This window comes from Notamacropus eugenii, chromosome 3, assembly GCF_028372415.1.
Source record: "Notamacropus eugenii isolate mMacEug1 chromosome 3, mMacEug1.pri_v2, whole genome shotgun sequence".
Lineage (NCBI taxonomy): Eukaryota > Metazoa > Chordata > Mammalia > Diprotodontia > Macropodidae > Notamacropus > Notamacropus eugenii.
Window position 1 is genome coordinate 22,198,457 of NC_092874.1, and position 6,000 is coordinate 22,204,456.

At 43.2% G+C, this 6,000-nt stretch overlaps 1 long non-coding RNA gene across 4 annotated transcripts in view; it reads left to right on the forward strand.

The window, feature by feature from the left end:
* The window catches only part of LOC140531089 (uncharacterized), a 47,474-nt gene extending 46,930 nt beyond the window's left edge, over positions 1-544 (forward strand). For all 4 annotated transcript variants that reach the window (XR_011976270.1, XR_011976272.1, XR_011976273.1 and 1 more), the window contains one exon: positions 358-544. This is a non-coding gene — a long non-coding RNA (uncharacterized lncRNA). The remainder of the gene's footprint in view (positions 1-357) is intronic.
* The last annotated feature ends 5,456 nt before the right edge of the window (positions 545-6,000 follow it).

A 6,000-nucleotide genomic window follows, 5' to 3' on the forward strand; every position in this document is an offset into this window, starting at 1 on the left:
AAACACAATAAAGGACAATCACTTCCCCCCAACTCAGGTGATTCTGGCCTTGGATGGGATCTGGTAGGACAGGACAATCAATCGGTCAAATTAATCAATCAATCAACAGGTATGGAGCTGCAATATAAAATACTCTTTAATACTTTATAAGTCTATATTTAGTTTTTACTGGGTTTTAAAAAAAATTTATTGATGCCTTTAAAATTTTTATTCCAGAGTGATTTCCTGGTAGAGGCTGCCTCCCTGCCCCCACCAACAGTGCCATCCCTTATACAAAGAAAAATAGTTCAGCAAACCCAACAGTCTGGTGATGTCCTTTGATTTTGTATACACCCTTCTGTCTGCCTTGTCTGCCAGGTCTTTCTCAAGAAGAGGGGAGACCAGCATTTTTCCCCTGAATCCAAGATTGTTCAACACTTTTCATCTAAATTCAGCCAGCTGCTTTTTGGTGCTGTTTTCATCGACACCACTGTATCCAGCATGGATTGTTCTCCTGGTTTTGCCTTCTTCCCTCTGGATTGGTTCAAATAAATCTTACCGTGTTTCTCTCAGTTCCTCATAGTCATTATCTCTTCTAGTAAGGACAACGTTATTCAGTTTCGTTTATACAGCACAATCTAGCCGTCTCCCCAAATGGACAGAACTCCATTTTGTTTCCATTTTTTTCGCTAACATTAAAGGTGCATATATTTGTTTTTTAAATGTCTTAACATCACCTTTATTGCCATATATATCCCTCCCTCCTCCTCTCCAGAGAATTACCAACTGCCCTCTATAATAAAAGCTAAGATGTAAAGATTTAAAAAAAAAAACAGCTCAATAAGATTAACAAATCAGCAGAGTCTTACTGCATAAGCACTCTTCAGCACCCATAGTCCCCCACTGGTAAAGAAGTGAGGGAGGAACATTATGTAATTTAACAGCCAGAAAATGCATGTTATGGTTCCTTCTTTACCAGTGATCTTTTGTGATGAGTCACTGCAAGTCTTAAATGGAAGATTCAGAGCCTCGGGCTGACACTCACACACAAAGGGAACAATTTCCAAAAGCAGGAGGGAGCCCATCACAAGCCTTGCTTAGAGCACATAAATGCCTTGGCCTGACTCAGCAAGCTTCTCCAATGACTCTGGAGGTGGAAGTAAATTTTCTCCTCTTTGCACCTTGATTTAGTTTATTGCTAATGGCTTCCTAGAGGAGAAAGCGAAGGATTGAGCTAATGAGCCTCCTCTTATTCTCCACAGTTTCCTTTCTGTGGTGGCCAAGGATCCAAGGAAGACATTCAAGTTACCATTTTTGGTAAAGAAGTCCAGTTCTGGAATCCTTTTTTCTTTATTCATTCGTTCTGCCTTTAGTATACAACGTAATATCAGCACATTGGACAGGGACTGTGTCTAATTCTGCCCAGTATCCAGCCCACTTGGGGAATTTAGCAAGTGAAATGAGCCTCACTGTTTGGTCTCCTTTATAGGCAATTTGTTCCACACTCTTGGGGCAATTAGGATTAGCTTTTTTCCTCCAAGACCCTTTAAAAGGAGTTTTTTAAGCATAGCATTTTGGGTCTCCTCCTGGAGCAGCAAGACTTCCGATTAGTTCTATACCTGCCCCTCCTCATAAAAAGCACCACCTTTTCATTTGTGACCATTTTCTAATGGGGAGGATGGGAGCAAAGAAGCAGATAGTGAAGTGTGAATCAGCCAGATCCTCAGAATCACATGGGCCTGCTGGTGCCAGACAGAAGGACACAGCAGTCAATGTGAATCCCCGATGTAATCTGTTCTTTCAAAAGGCTGTCATGAGCCGTCCTCCTGCTTGGACTGCTAATGGCTTTGCCTGCAAGGAGGTATTGGAGACAGTGGTCCATGGCTAGGCCATCTGTCCTGCAGGTGGTTGGAAGTGGAAAAGGAGAAGAGGAAAGGAAGTATCACCTGCTGCCCCTGCTACTTTCCTCCCCAAAGTCCTGGCTATGTGTGTCAGACCGTCATTTTTCTTTTCTGCCTCCTCACAGAGAAGAAAAAGAAATTATACCATTGAGAGAAGAGACTGGGCCAGGTCCTCTGGTGAACATTTTCACCAGATACTCAGATGGTGACTTCTTCCTCTCATTTCAGTTCAATTCAACTTAGCCACTGTTATAGACCAGCCATTGTGCTAGATACTGAGGATACAGGGGCAGCGGGTGGGGGTGGGTGCTGAGGGGAAGGAATGACAAAAGATCTGCCTTCAAGGAGCTTGCATTCTACAAGAGACAACAGTTGATAGACTGGTATAGAACGATATTAATAGAATATGCAGGCAGATAGATAAATGTAACATCACCCTCAGTTTACCATCTCTCCCTCACACCAAGACATATTGGACAAAGGCTTAGGCTAGTGTTCAGGGTGATGCCAGAGATGAAGAATGAGAAAAAGTGGTGTCCAAGAGCAGAAGAGACAAAGACAGAGCAGCAAAGGTTGTTGAGGTTGCAGGGTCTCAAAGAAAGACTCAAGAGTAAACAAAATGGTCATCAGAATGAGAGAGCCTCCCCTTGGTCTGCACAAGACAAAAAACTTGGGTCTCTGGGTAAGTTTGGGTTCATGAGAAGGGCAGAGAGTCAGGAGACTCTGAGGAGAATGGCCAGACAAGAAAGTGGTATCAGAATTCACACTGCCAGTGGCTTCTCACAAGCTGCCAGAGATAGTTCAGTCATATCAAATAACGCGTTAGTTCAACTGTTAAGACATTGTCCCTCCTGGAGGCCACGAATAGAACAGCACCGGGGAATTCCTGGTGGGAGTGGTTGGTGAGAGAGGCTGTCTAGTCATGTGAAGTGTCTTTCTTAACTCTTGAGTTTACACGCTGCTTATGACTTTGGAGTTGCTTACGTCTGAAAGGAGATAAGCATGTAGCCCAATGGTATTTGTTCAAATGAATGAATGCATATGTATATAAAATATGCATGTATGTATATACGATTTTATTTATTTATCAGGTATATATCATTTATCCTGTTCATCATTTCTTCAGTTACAATTAAAGAAACTCTATATAATAAGCTGTGCTTGTGTGGCTGACTCCATTTTACCATGTTCATGCTTCAGCAGACCAGGAAATCTAAAGGAGTTGTTGCAAAGGGTGGGGACTCCAAGCAAAGATTCTGATGGGATAAATCCTCATCCCCGTGAGACTCTGGCCCTCCTACCACAATGGACAGCAAATTCAAGACAGAATAAAATGTAGGAAATGTCTAACAAAATAAATAAAAATACAGTACACTATAGATACTGTGAATTTGTGGTTTTCTGAGTCAATAAGAGACTGGTTTGAGTTTGACACTGTCACTTTAGACTAAGGAGGTGAGCTTTGGTTATGAACAGTACATCCCCAGGATAGCACTCACACCTGGTAGGATGGGGGAAAGTCCACAGAGGAAGCCACAGGTTTACTGAGTCTCAAAGGCAAAAAAAAAGGATGCTGAAAGGTTGGAAAGACAAGGAAATGCATGCCTGATGTGGGGAAGAAGGCTCATGGGAAGGCCCAGAAATAGGGGGTGGAACATCCAGGATGGGGTATAGCAAAAAGGTCAGTTTGGCAGGAAAGTAGAAAGCCTAGGTGTAATAAAAGGGAAATGAGAGGGAAAGGTCAGAGACAGATGGTGGAGGGCCTGATGAATGGGATCAGGGCATATGGGAGTCAGTAAAGGGAACTGGAGGTGCTTAGGCTGGAGAAGAGGAAATTTGGAGGAGGCATGAGATACAATCCACTTGTGCCTAAAGGACAGATTTCTAGAGCTTGGTCTTCTTGGTCTTAGAGCACAAGAAAGATGACCTGGGCAGAAGCTTCCAAAGGGCAGATTTAATTTTACTATAAGGAAAATCTTCCTAATTATGTCAACTGGCCAAGAGCAGAATGGACAGCCCCAAAGAGTGAGTTCTCCCTCATTCAACTTGGCAACCAATCAGCAAGTGCCTACTATGACCCATGGACTGTCCTAGACACTGGTGATACAAATACAACCAATAAAAAGATGTCTACTTACCAGGCACTCACATTCTAATGGGGGGGAGGGGAAGACAACATATATATAAGGTATTTTGGGAGGAAGTGAGGGGCCATTGGAGATCGTCAAGAAAAGAGTAGATAACTACTTGGTAGGTACTTTATGGAGGGGAATTTCAATCAGGTATGGATTGGACTAGATGGCTTCTGAGCTCCCTCCCAACTCTGAGGGCCTGTGATTCTTAGGCTCATGGGATCACAGATTTAGGGTTGGCAAGTCACTTAACCTCTCTGTGCCTTGTTTTCCTCACTTGTAAAATAGAGGTTCTAGACTCAAAGTCCCTTCCAACTCTAACCCTAGGTTCCTATAACTTTATGAAATCCCAGAATTGTGGAAGGAACCTTAGAGAAACACCACATTTTACACATGCTGATAAATGTATGATTCAGAATCTTAGGTGAGGTCTTTCTGACTCCAAATCTAGTTCTCTAGCCACTAGGCCACTCAGCTGCCTCAGGGCACCTATCTGATACCCACAAGTAATCTGGCTCTTGGCACAGAGCTTCAGCCAAGCAGAGGCACAAGTAACTAAGAGCATGGTGTCAAGAGCAAGGGGGATACAAAGGGAGAATGAAAATGTAAACTTTTTAGTGTCCAGTTCCCAAGTTATCTTTGCTGCTAGCTCATGAGTATACACAATGGGCTTCTTTAGGATAAAGCTCTCTGAAAGATAACTGAGCATCTTGCAGTTGGATAATGTTGACTTATAACTCCTTAACATACTGGGGGAAAGAGAGAGAGGGAGGAGAGACAGAAAGGAGAAACAGAGAGGAGAGGGAGAGGAGAGACAGAGGAGACACAGAGAGAGACAGAAAGAGAGAAGAGAGTAGAATGAGAGGAGAGAGAGAGAGAGAGAGAGAGAGAGAGAGAGAGAGAGAGAGAGAGAGAGAGAGAGAGAGCTTAATGAATGAGGTGAATGGAAACAATGTTAATGGGGAAGGATAACACAACTTCGTATCCAGCTGGGCAAATGAACAGTGCCCCCAGCTCCTGCAGAAAGGAGAGGGGAGTAGCAGGTTCACTGTGTCTGCCTCTCACTGTCCTCTTCAGAGCCATTTTCATTGGGTTTTTCTTTACCCAAACACAAGAGCTCACAGCGCCGGCTGTGTACCAGAAGAAGCACCATCATTACCTGACCTGAAACATTATTCCCACTCTCAAAAGGGTTCAATATCAAAATGGCTCTAGGTTTAAAAGGAGAAACTTCCTTTATGGAAGAGATTATTGTTCAGAAATAAATGGCACCGATTAGCACGGGAGCGCGCGTGCGTGTGTGTATATAAGTGTGAATGTGTGTGTGTGTGTGTGTGTGTACGTGCATGCTCAACACAGTTGCAGCAAAAATAACCTCCCAAAAAGGTCTGCAGTGGTTTTAATAGAAATGCTTTGCCACTAAAAATCCATTAGCCTGTCTATGGAGGAGGCTAAATATACTGAAATTTCAGGATGTGGCATTCTAGAAGTGCATCCTTAAAATAGTCCCAGAGAAATTAGCCCTTCTCAATGCTTTCTTTTCATGTATCTATATCCTTGACACATAAATAACCCCAGGAATCAAAAATGGAGGCCAATATTCAGGAACTGGTTTAGTTTAGGATTGAAGAAACAGGATATCATGCCCCATAAGACAAATAGAGCCCCAAATCTCTCCCTGTCCTTCAAATTTCAATTTACTCTTGCCACCATTACCCATGCTCCCAAACACGGCTGACTCTTGATATAAGCACATAGATTTTCAATGTCCCCTGCTCTGCCATCTCAGACCCCAGGGTGGAAAAATTGGGCTTGATAATAGCACAGTAAAATTTTAACTGTAAGGACCTGGGGGAGCAGGGTTCCTGAATTTCTGATCCAAGAGAACCAGGGAGGGCTCAGCTGTTACTTTCAATGACAGGATTGGTCCTAGCCTCCTGACATGGAGTCATCATCCCTGAAATCCACACTTGGTAAACACAAGGCTA